Source organism: Mauremys reevesii, linkage group 8, assembly GCF_016161935.1.
Source record: "Mauremys reevesii isolate NIE-2019 linkage group 8, ASM1616193v1, whole genome shotgun sequence".
In the NCBI taxonomy this organism is placed as follows: domain Eukaryota; kingdom Metazoa; phylum Chordata; order Testudines; family Geoemydidae; genus Mauremys; species Mauremys reevesii.
Genome location: NC_052630.1, coordinates 14,681,817 through 14,694,886, shown reverse-complemented (window position 1 = coordinate 14,694,886; position 13,070 = coordinate 14,681,817). Strand labels below are relative to the sequence as shown.

Sequence of the window (13,070 nt, the reverse complement as noted above, 5' to 3'; positions counted from 1 at the left end):
AACTTTATTGTTTAACCCCTTTGCTCTGCGTACGACGTACCTTTGGGTGAAAGAATAAATCCTGCCTTGTTGTGAAGAAGCTGTTTCTGAGTCACTTTACGCAGGGGTTGTCACAAATCTCTGGAGCTAAAGGCCTTCAGGGGCCAAACTCAGTTGGGCCTGTTGGGTTAACCTGGTTGGGAAATAGGGAATGCTGCCACCCAGAGATCCAGTTCAAGAGTGGTTGGACCACAAGATTCTATCCTGAGGGAAGTGTAGGAAGCCATGGCCTGTCACCCAGGGAGTGCACTCACGGGGACAAAGAGGAGTCTGGAACACAGCTCACCCTATAACCAATACACACACTGAAATATCACCCCCCAGGATGGAGTCTTGTTCTCATTTTGCTTGTGAGCCTTGACTTTCTTCTTAACTGAGGCAATCCAGTTGGCTTAAACCCTTCCCATAAGGCAGTCTTCTAACAGCAAACAGCTGTGAGGCATCTCCCCTCTTTGACCACATCTCCCCGATTTACTCTAAACTACTCCTTCCTTGCACCACTGATTTTCTGTCTCTTTCACCTCTCCCTCCACACTTGCACCACTGGAGCTGCAAATAGGGTGACCAGACGTCCCGATCAAATCAGGACCGTCCTGATATTTAGGTGTTTGTCCCATATCCCAATCGATCTTTGGTCGGGACACAATTTGTCCCGATATTTTCTTCCTCTCGTCTGGTTGCCCTAGTGTAACCTTACTACATTATTACATACAAACACAGCTCATTGTCACCCACAAAACAACTCTGGACGCTGGCAGGCCATATTAATGCATGGACTCACAGTCAAGCTGGCTACAGAGAGCCAACCTCAGAGGCGATGTAAAATACCCAACATTAAGGGTGTGGAGGTAAATCTGCCTGGTATGTGTACGTGTTTAAATGATATGCCCCAGGAGAGGAAGGGTAGGGACGATAGCAGGAAAAACAACAAATGAGAGTGTAAGAAGGTGTGAGATAAACCAGAACCTCCATACTGTATCTTAGCAACCAACAGGAAAAGTCGTCTCTCCTGCCACAACCTCACTCTCCCATTCTTTCAGCATTGTGCTACACTAATCTGCACCCACAAACAGCTGCTTACACTCTCCTTTAAGCCATCGCTGAATTGAGACCGGAATACTCAAGTCATATTATTGCTATTTGTATTGCTACAATACAAGACTCACCCAATCGCTCAATATTTGTATTGCCACTGTACAAAAATCTCCCTCCCATCCAGTGTCTGTTAGACAGCACACTCACCCGCAGAAGGTGGGGTCAAGTCACGCACACACACCCATTTCTGATGCGGCTTTGTAGTGATACTTACCAGGCAACTGTGTAGCAGCAGAGTTGGAAAACCCAAGACACAGTAAACGGTGGTTGAGGCATGGAAACCCCAGACTTTCCTATTCATGTTAAATTTCTCTGTTCTGCAACAAGAAAAATGTTACTAATCAGTGGAGTCTTTGAGATTGCAAAGACATGTCAACACAGAAAGACTCCCTCTAGCAGTGAAAACATCAGGAGTCTTCCTAAGTGTAACCTACTTGTTACAGCCCTGAACCAGGGTCCAAAGGACATGGGTTCTATCCCTCTCTCTACCACTAGGTGACCCTGGGCAAGTCATTTTACATGCCTCAGTTTCCCCATCTGTAAAAGGGGGGTGATGACACTGACCTCCTTTAGGGCTAAATGGAACGAATCACATAAAAGTGGCATTAGGCAACACAGCATTGCTGGAAGTGTGATTTTTGAATGAGACGCAGAACTGAGGTTTTCACCTCCATTGGTAACTGCAGATCCATATAGCCCTTTCTCCCCCCAAAAAAGCAAGGGCCTACGCCTCTGTTTACATTGAGGCTTTCGGTCCAAACTTCCAGGATTAGCAGTGTTAAGATCCCTTCCCTAGTGTAGATGGAGTTTCAGCCGATGACAGGTTTTCTGCATCTCATTGATTAGATTTCCTCCAAAAGTGACAGCTGACACAGTCTTGATAACACAGTGTTACCACTCTTTCTGCACTGGGCTTTCATTGTTAGCATTGCTCACATCAATTTAACTCAACTGCTGTTAGCGGCTACAGGGATTTTTCATAAAGTTCTCTAGCATAGACAAGGCCTCAGTGCCAAGGCTAAATTCCGGCTTGAGTAATTATATTCTGGCCTGCTGCCTGCATTCCCTTGCAGTTTCAGTGTGTGATCTTACTAGCCTAAGCACCTGACAACAGCTGCTGTGTGTTAATATCTATTGTGTTTCACCCCAGAGGTGGCTACGTTTCAGTGGTGGGTGAAGTGAACCCAGCGTTGCTCATCGACACTTTCACCACCACTTATCAACTTGATACTATGTATATTACCACCCACGGAATAGGAAATACGCGGCAGTCTCTCAGTGACAGCCATTGGTAACTGTTTGCCTTTTAACGGTGAACAATACGTAGTGCAGTGTATGCTGCTCCACCAACAAGTGCTCATCTTAGCCTCTCTAAATAAACTTTGGGTCAGGTCCTTCCTGCACCGAGATCCACACAGCATAAGAGTGCAGGATCTCGGTGTGCGGGGAGAAGGGAGAAAGGGGCCATTGGACAATTGGTTATAGCTTCCCGTTTCTACAGACTGACCTCCACTGGCTGCAGCTTCAGCAGTTGTAGCTTATGTCAGCTTAGTTTGGTCCTAAGGATGACTACACCAGCTGAAAATTGATGGACCCCCTCTACAGCTCCTAACATGCCCCCTACTCCAAGAGGGGTGTGTGTGTGTGTGTATATAGAGGGTTGTTGAGGTCTGACCAGGATGCACTGGGGCAATTCCCAGCTTTGGCCAGATTCCAACTCCTTTGTACTGACAAACTTTTTTTTTTTAAAGTGGGATTTTAATACATTGTCTACAGAGTAATCACAACAGACCCCTTCCAGAGTGACACAGAAGGTTAAATCTGCTTTAAAATAAACTCCCCCTCTCTTGTAAATCAAGGAAAATACTATTTAGCATCTCTCCCTTTTCCTCTTCTCTCCTCTGGCCTTCAGCCAGCTGGAGCCTTTCAAGGCAAATTCAAGGGGTTTGCGATCAAAACACAGATAAATATTGTGTAGACGGAGAACAATTTATTAGAAAGGCTATATAAATAAGTCAAAGAAAAGAACATAAGAACAATGGTCCATCTAGCCCAGCATCCTGTCTTCAGGCAGTGGCCAATGCCAGAGGTCTTAGAGGAAATGAACAAAATGGGGCAATTTTAAGTGATCCATCTCCTCTTGTCCACTCCCAGCTTCAATCAGTTGGAGTTTTAGGGGCATCCAGAGCACAGGGTTGCATCCCTGACTATCTTGGTTGATGCACCTATCCTCCATGAATATACTTTTGGCCTTCACAACATCCCAAGGCACCGACTTCCACAGATTGACTATGTGTTGTGTGAAGAAGCACTTCCTTCAATACCAAATATAACTGACATTAGTCAGTGCCAATACTAAAAAGGACATTTTCCCCACTGAAGATCTGTAATTTTTTTTAAAAAAAGTTTAGTTTAATGCTAATCCTATGATCAGGAATTGTCTGAACTAACTAGCCTGCTAGAAATGAATTTGAAGGTGGGCTACCCTCATAATATTTTTATAGTTGAAAACGTGGCAAAGTTTTGCAATTCATTAGTAGTTTTTCAAAATTTTATCAATTATTTTTGAAAATTGAAATGTTCCAACCAGCTCCGCAGCTGGTCAAAAACTTTTTAAAAAATAAATCCTTATGAAAATGTAATTGAATTACTTTTGAGTCCCCCCCTCATCTAAAAATCAAAATTGAAAATGAAAAGAACAATTGAAATGTGCAGAATTCCAACAAGCTCTCGTGACTAATGAGAGATCAAATAGATTTTTCAGGATGGAGATTGTATTTGCATGTAGAGGAAGAATTCTGAAGTGCAGCCTGAAGCAATGGGGAAGGATTTTTTTTTTAAACTGATTCCTTCAGGGTCTTCAAAGTGCTAATGAGTTCAAGGGCAAGATTTTCAAAAGTGTTTAAGTTACTTGCAAGCCATAGGGGACGTCTATGCTACAGTGGTTACAGAGGCACAGCTATGGTGCTACAGCCATGACACTGTAGCGCTGATGCTTCCTACATCAGTGGAAGGGATTTTTCCTGTCAAAGTAGTTAATTCACCTCTTCTGTCCATCTAGCTGCATCTGCAGTGGGGATACAGGGCACAACATTTTCCAAATCCCTGAGTGATGTAGCTTGGTCCATCTAATGTTTAGATGTGGACCAGGCCTAAGGGTATGTGTCCTGTACCTATGCAGGCATAGTCTCTGTACATCGCCACAGCTATACCAGCAAAACCCCGTAGTGTAGACGCAGCTATTGGAACATCACCTTCCCAAACAACAGTAGGTAGGTTGACAGAAGCATTCTTCCATTGACATTGCTGTGTCTACACAGCAGGTTAGGTCAGCATAGCTATGACAGTGAAGGGGCTGTAACTATGTCTACCTAACTTAAGTGTAGACCAGGCAATAGTCCCATTTTCAAAAGTGACGAAGGTATTAGGGGCCAGGTTTTTAGGGGAATTTAGGCACCTCGTGCAATTTTCAAAAGCATCTAGGCACTGAACACACATTGAAATCAAGTCCCAGATCATTAAAAGACATATAGACACCTAACTTCTACTGATTTCAATAAAAGTTAGAAGCCAAAACTGCTTTAAGGACTGAGTCTTAGGAATAGAGTCTCATAAAAAATCAGTGGCACTTAGGTACCTAAATGTCTAAGTCACATCTGAAAATGAGATGTAGGCTTCTAAGTCACTTAGGCTTTTTGGAAATTTTATTCTTAATCCCCAGACCTTAAATAATACAAATACTCAAGCCATGTTCTGTAAAAATTGCTTTTTTTCCTTCATGTACATGTCCATTTTATAAACTCAAGGTAGCTAGCAACATTTTTTTTTTTTTTTTGGCTGGAGGGAGTTGAACTGTGGAAGCAGATGGAGAATATAAACTTTTTAGCAATTAATTTGAAAAACACCTCAAGTTCCTGTTTTCAGAAGTAGCTTTTTTACAGTGATTCAGCAGTTTACAATACAAAGATAAGTATCTCCAGATGCAGGCTCAGGAAAAGCATGAAAACCAACAATCATAATAAATTTTGCAAAGAACCCACAAACCCATGTTCTGGAGGAGATGCTCTCCAAATGCAATGTTGAGGGCAAGCAATGTTTGCCTTTGTTAGGATTTCCAGTGGAGGCAATAATTCTAAGCATTCCTGGAACACTTTCCTCTCCTTGCCTGTCATTTGACAAAGCACAGTAGAAACGCACACTTTCCTTAACTTTTAGTGTGATTGTTCTCCAAACCTCCCTCCAGCCCACCACAACCCCCAGCCCTTAGGATTCCTCTTCTCCTTTATTCTAAGTTATCTCCCTACACAAACCGCGAGTGCAACACTCACCTAGAGTGTAGATACCAAAGTTATTCCATGGCTCAGCCAGCAGAAAGTGCTCTTGCTGGGGACTGATGGTCTTGGGGATAACCCACTGAAGTCAGGAGACTTAAGTTTTATTTCTAGTGTTGCCGTAGACATTTTGTGTGACCTTGGGCAAAGTTTTAAAAATTGCTTTAGATTCTGGGGGCCTGTATTTAAATGCTTAGGCCTGGTCTAATTTAAAAATTAGATTGACATAGCTGTGTTGTTATAACCATATTTCCATGAAGAATATGGGGTGTGATATGAATATGGTATAACTAAGAAATACTTTATGCAAGATGGGTCTTGTGAGGTATCATTGGAAAGGTTATAATTTACTGAATGTGTTTATCCACTTTGTATGCATGCATCATTTTTGTATCTGAAACGGGGAATACTGACCATATCTCTGTATTTCAAATGTGCTACGTTGGATGAGGCCAAACAATGTGAGTGGCTTATTGAAGAAATGCACACAAGCATAAGGATTACCCCAGGAACTGTGTGCAACAGACACCTCTCAGAGATAGCTCTACACAATGGGAACTCTTTGACCCAGGTCAGATAGCTCTATAATATGGGAACTGTTTGACCCAAGTCACAGCAAAAAAGCTTTCCAGCAAGTGGGGGAGGGGGAAGATATGAAGGAGGAACAATGACAACAGGGGGGTCGTCACTCTCCCTACAACAACACACCTGAGATCACCTGAGGAACAAAGACTGAACTGTGGGAAGTGATCGTCCCAGGTTGGAAGGATTTTTAGCTTGTGTAAGAAAACCTGGAAAAGCCAAGGCAACTTGTGCCTTAAGAATCTGCCAGCCTGTTTATCAGTCAGGGTGAGAATTTGCTAATTTGTATCCTACCGATCTAGTGCGTCAAGCTCAGTTTGCGGCTTTTGTTTATTCACTAAGGTAATCTGCTTTGTTCTGTTTGCTATCCCTTTAACCACTTTAAATCTATCTTGTGTAGTTAATAAACTTGTTTTGTTTATTATTAAACCCAGTTTATGTAATTTATAACTGGGGGTGAAGGAGTCATGCACATGTCTCTTCACATTGAGAAACAGGACAGATTTTTATCAGCTTGCGCTGTGCAGTTTTTTCTATACAGTGCAAGACAGTATTATTTTGGGTTTATCTCCCAAAACAGGTGGGCACGTGAGTGCTGGGGGAGTCCCCTCACACAGTGCTGACTTCAGTCTATGGATGCAGCTGGGTGTGGCCCTACCTGTGTGTGTGTGCTGCAAGAGGCTGGAGAGCCTAATTTAGGAAAATAGGGAGTGGGAACCTAGGCTGGTGGAGCAGAAGAGGCTCAGTGAAATCCCAGTACATCAGGTGGCATCCCAGAAGCGGGACCCAACCCATCACAACATCTACCTCACTCAAGGCTGGGAAAAAATTTTCACAGCCCTCAGTGATGCAGCGAGGTTGACCTAACCCACCATATAGATGCAGAATTCTTTCATTGACCTAGCTACTGTCTCTCAGAGAGGTGGATTAACTACATCAACAGAAAAACCCCTTCCGTCAATGTAGGAAGCGTCTACACTATGGCACCACAGCTGTGCCACTGTACTGTAGACATACTTTAAGGCTAAAATATTCAGACACAGGTGCCTAATGTTAGTCATCCACACCCATCTTTAGCCACCTAAATAAGTGGCCTGATTATTGGTGCTATTGAATACTCACAGCCCTGCTGAAGTTAACAGAAGCTTTTCAGCAGTTCTGAAATCAGGCCACTTATTTAGGGGCCTAAGTAAGGATTTAGGTGCTTGAGCTGAAACATCCATATCTGAAAATGTTGGCCCCAAGACCTTTTTTTCAGAAGGCCTGAACACAAATAGCTTACTGTTTTCAGCTGACGCTGTGCGTGATCAGCACTTCTGAATTGAAATGGGGTGTCTTAAGTGAGGCACCTAAAAACACTGACACCAAAAACTACTGATGAAACTAACCCCCTGTGTCTGAGCTCCCTCATTCAGAAAGATGAAATTATTATATACTCGCCCTTGCAGGAGTGCTGAGAGACACAATTCATTCTGGCCTTGGTATCTGTGAAAGGACCATTCTGATCACCTAGTCTGACCTCCTGTATAACACAGGCCATAGAACGCCCCCAAATCATACATGTTTTTAAAAGGGGGGTTGATATCATCATACGGAATATACTATACAATTGAAAAGTATTTTTATTATTATTTTAGAAGTAAACAGCAGTCACCTTGTGATCTTCCACTTCCAACTCTCATCCCCCAGACTTGGGGAATAAGCAACCCAAAGCAACTCCCTAACCTGATTCAGGTAAGAAGAGAACCTATGCTAATTCCTAAGCTATGTAGCATTGGAAGCAGATGAAGCACATCTATCATAACACGCAAAGGGCACAAGCAAAATGCAGATTCTTTTTGTGTCCTGCAAGATTCCCTTGAATATAGTGAATGCACTTTAGCGTGGAGATAATGACGAGCCACACAACTATGATGGAGCATACATTGCTGACTCTAGTATTTGTAGTTTCTTATATTTGGATCAAAGCGGGACTGATTGCAAACTAAGTAGTGTGAAGGTTTTCAAATCCCCAGATTCTGTTTATGAACACACAGGCGTTTTTACAGTGCTGGCAGCACTCCTTGGATAAACACATTCCTGGGACAGAGTCCATTTCATGAATACAGCAGGATTACTTCAAATACAGAAACAGACCGAGGGAGTCGTGCCACAACACAGGCCACTTCAGTGGCCAACTTCTCACCTACAAAATCCCACTTTTAGGCTTTTGCCGCAGTCGAAGTGAAAGCTGGCCACCCGCCTGGCACATCTGTGCAAAGTATTGCATCAGCACTTCCCACTAACAAGTGCAAGTTCATGACACTAGTTAAACATGTTTTCACACACACCCAGTTTTACTGATAACCTAGCAACATTACACCCATCAGGGGAGGGAGAGAGAGAGATTCTTCTTGTGAAGAACTAAAGATGTTTCTCATAGCAATGGTACATGAACACATCTTGCTGTGGTTAATTTAGAGAATCATCCTAGCTGACAGGTCTGTCACACAACAAGCACTACCATCATCTATAGGCATATCTCTGGGCCTCTGAAAGGACAGAGAAACTATCCCAGTAACAGGTTTCAGAGTAGCAGCCGTGTTAGTCTGTATCCGCAAAAAGAACAGGAGTACTTGTCGCACCTTAAAGACTAACAAATTTATTTTAGCATGAGCTTTCGTGAGCTACAGCTCACTTCCTTGGATGCATAGAATGGAACATACAGACAGGAGATATTTATACATACAGAGAACATGAAAAGGTGATAGCTCATCTCAATTGATTAGACTTTTCCTGTTGTTATGCATACTTCCACCTTTTCATGTTCTCTGTATGTATAAATATCTCCTGTCTGTATGTTCCATTCTATGCATCCGAAGAAGTGAGCTGTAGCTCACGAAAGCTCATGCTAAAATAAATTTGTTAGTCTTTAAGGTGCCACAAGTACTCCTGTTCTTTATCCCAGTAACAGTTAGGGGAAATAGCACATACCCCACATGAAGCAAATTAATAGTCACAATTACAATATATGGAACTATACCTATCTCATAGAACTGGAAGGGACCCTGAAACATCATTGAGTCCAGCCCCCTGCCTTCACTAGCAGGACCAAGTACTGATTTGTCCCCTAGGTGGCCCCCTCAAGGATTGAACTCACAACTGTGGGTTTAGCAGGCCAATGCTCAAACCACTGAGCTATCCCTCTCCCCAAACATTAGATTAGCTATGTATCAAACACACACACAGTAGTCGTACCAGCAAGGTATAACATGCCTAGAACTGAGTGGCCATTTGATTGCTGTTTGTTTTGCATTGTCTCATGTCTAAACACCAATGCACGCTGCTCACATGAGCAACCCTGGAGTGGCTAGGCCTGGATCCCAAACCCACGGAAGTAAATAAAAAGACTCCTATTGACTTCAGTGGGCTTCAGGTTGGACCTTGCCTGAAACTGGGGCTCTTCAGCTGTAAATGGGACCATTTGTTTCTGTAAAGGTTTCACAGCGATTTGGGGTGTTGCAAAACCAACATGTGACAATGATTTACATCCCGATTTTACTTTCTATACAATTTTTATGGGGTGATGGGAGCTGCACCATAGGTAAGAGTGAACTGGGCTATTATAAACTAGTGTGGAATGCGCTCTAGAGTCTACATATTCATATAGTGTTTGTTCAAATCAACTACATTGTCAAGAAATTAATAAAAATAAGCTACTGCTTATGTAGAACCCATTCAATAGAGCTAGGCATTTCAGAGGAGCTAGGCAGCCAGCCCCCACTGATAGCCAATGTGATGTGATATTGTCTTGTGCACCCATTGCTGGTTTTGCATCAGTCCGCTTCCTTGTCATCACTACCAGTGCACTAATTAGAAAGTCAACAAAAGAAGCTATATTGGCTTAAAGTTCTTTGGAAACACAGGGAACTAGACACCACAGAAACAAATAGAAACAGGCCAAATTCTGCACACACACACGCACACATATGGTTTCAATTTTCAAAGAGGAGTTCACACAGATAATGGAGATCACAAAATGTAAAATCTCTTTAGCAGGCCTGACAAAACCCTGCATCCAAGTGTCTCTAAGCTTGGAAGAAGTTCTTATCTAGAGCCAAGTGTTGCAGATCTGACAAAGCAGTAGTTTTCACCTGACTTTATTTCCCTCTCCAGCTACTAAGGTAGCCAATCAGTGCCGTACGAAGACACACATTCCATTAGGATTTAAAAAACAAAACACTTAGGGCTAGATTCCCAAAAGGACTTAGGCACCTGTCACTTCTGGTGCCTAAATCCCAGAATTCACAAAAATGCAGCTCAGCTGCCAACAAACACTGTAGGTGCCTAAACTTGCTCAGTGCATATATTTTTGCTGTAAAGTTTGCTTGGCTCCCAAGTTTCTGCCTTTGAGCATTCTTACTGCAGCTCCACACCAGGTGTCCAGACACCTAAGACCCAGTGTGATGCACAAACAGGGGGAAGATAGGAGATCCTCCACCTGATTCACCTGCAGGGCTCAATCCCATAGGTTTGCTTAGAGCTCACCTTTAGAGCTAGCCCCAAGAGGGGAATGTACACAAAACAGCTGAAGGAGATAGAGGAGTAGGAGATTCTCCCTCAAACTTTTAGCCCAGTTGTTAAGGTTCTCACTAGGGTGACCAGGTGTCTGGTTGTGGACTGGAACACCTGGTCAAAAGGGGATCCTGGTGGCTCCGTCAGCACTGCTGACCGGGTCATTGACTGTCCAGTTGGCCACGCTGCCAATCTGTGGGTAAGGCACGTCCAGCACATCCGGCTCCTAGCCTTAGGGGCGGCCGGGGGGTCTCCTCTTCCTACCAGCCACCGCTGAGCTGGGCTTTTCTTCATTTCTCTCTCTCCCAGCATGACAACTTGCACAGGTGCAATGGCTAGGGTGGGGCTGACTGGGACCACATCCTCTCACTAACCCCTTCCTGGTTAGTGTGAGGTCTGCATACCCATCCCAGATATGACCAAGACTTCTGCCTTCCGGGGGGCACTATTGTGGGTAAAGAAGCAAACATAAAAGGAAAAGGAATTTTTAAAAAATGATGAAGGAAAAGGAAACTTTCTGCAGTGGTTAAAGCACAGGGTAATAGGAAATCTGCCGTGATTCACTTATCCTCTCTGTACTGTACTTTCCTTCTCTGTAAAATGGGAATATTAATACTCGCCTATTTCACAGGGTTGTACTTACCATTACCACTTATAGAGGATCTTGAGCACCTCAGACAAAAGCAGCAACAATAGGGAATCATACCGAGCTCTAATTCTAGTGCTACTGTCAACAAGGTTATTTGCAGGATTCCCTTGTAGGCAATGCACCTTTCAGGTTCATAGCACATCTCAAAGGTTTGTGGTGTGACTGACTTTTAAATAGATACTTGAACTGGAAGGGGAAAGTGTTCAACTTAAGAAACAAGTGTACATGAAAAGGAAGGAAGCAGCAGCTAATCATTCTTAAGCTTACCCAACTAAATACATATACTGCTGTTTACTGTGTTACAGCGCTGTATAGTGATGTCACTGGAGGGCTCTGAGAGTCACATTCACTCATGTTAATGTTACTCACACTAGTAGAGTCTGAGAGAGGAGAGAAGAGAACAGAGAGTCTAGACACAAAAAAAGGCCATTTCAGGATCAGTATCAATAAAGGGGAAATGAAACTAAATCATAGTAAATAAAGTCGTGCAAATATCTGCTGTAGCAAAAGTAGAAGCATAAAGCACCAAGTCAAGAAAGCTGTGGCAAATAGCCCCTTCTGCCCTCTTCAATAGTGTTCACAGCTTTGTGTGCTGCTTAAAGTGGATTTGATTTAGCAAGATGGTCCAGTTCACAAAAGGTCTCAACTCCCTTTTTGGGTGTATTTTATAGCACATAGACATCTAAGTACTTTTCAGAGATGTAGTCAAGCATTCAACTGCTAAGTGCTATTAGCCTCCAATTAACGGTGCCTGCCATTTTTGGGGGCCCAAGAATGGGAAGCTATTGGGCTCTATAGCTCTTAAAAATCGCTCTTTGCTTTGGGCTAGGGCTGGTCAAAAACTTTCCATCAAAACTGCCTTTCCTGGGGAAAACTGAGGTTTTAATTTATATATGAGAGAGAGAGACGCAAGTTTCTGCTTTCCAAGGAAATTTTCACTTTTCATCCAATATTTTTTTCAATTAAATGTTGAAATTTTCTGCAATACAATATTGACAGACAGGTTTGTTTGTTTGTTTTTGGTAACGTTTTTGTCAAAAAATGTCAGGAAAATAAAACATTTTTTTCAGCAGCAGCTGTAGTATGTATGTCTATGAAATATGTAGACCGTGGGACTCCCAGTTCCTCACACGTTATTTTCATAAGTAGCCAAAAGCTGCAGCACACTAAATGAACAATATCATCAGTGCTAGAAATTCATATGGTAGAACCTCAGAGTGACAAACTGACTGATCAACCACACACCTTATTTGGAACCAGAGATATGCAATCAGGCAGCAGCAGAGACACACCAAAAAAAAAAAAAAAAAAAGCAAATACCAGACAGTGCTGTGTGAAGCAAACTACTAAAAATATAACAGGAAAGTTTAAAAAAAAAAGATTTGACAAGGTAAGGAAATTGTTTCTGTACTTGTTTCATTTAAATTAAGATGATTAAATGCAACATTTTTCTTCTGCGTAGTAAAGTTTCAAAACTATATAAAGCCAATGTTCAGTTGTAAACTTTTTAAAGAACAACCATAACATTTTTTTCAGAGTTCTGAACATTTCAGAGTTATGAACAACCTCCATTCCCAGGATGTTCATAACTCTGAGGTTCTACTGTATTTAAAATACTATGAAAACCATTTATGTAGGCAACAATTTTAATTAAGTAATGCACAGCAACTTAACTAGGGTTACCACATTTGAACATTGAAAAAAAGAGGACACTCCACAGGGCCCCCTTGGCCCCACCCCAACTCCGCCCCTTCCCCACCACCATTCCAACCCCTTCCCCAAAGTCCCCGCCCAAACCCCGCCCCTTCCCCAAATCCCCG

The 13,070-nt window shown here is 42.7% G+C and overlaps 1 long non-coding RNA gene across 2 annotated transcripts in view; it reads right to left on the bottom strand.

Moving 5' to 3' along the window:
• The window catches only part of LOC120371125, a 73,278-nt gene that overhangs the window by 30,008 nt on the left and 30,200 nt on the right, over positions 1-13,070 (bottom strand). For both annotated transcript variants that reach the window (XR_005584153.1, XR_005584154.1), the window contains exon 2: positions 1,349-1,451. This is a non-coding gene — a long non-coding RNA (uncharacterized LOC120371125). The remainder of the gene's footprint in view (positions 1-1,348; positions 1,452-13,070) is intronic.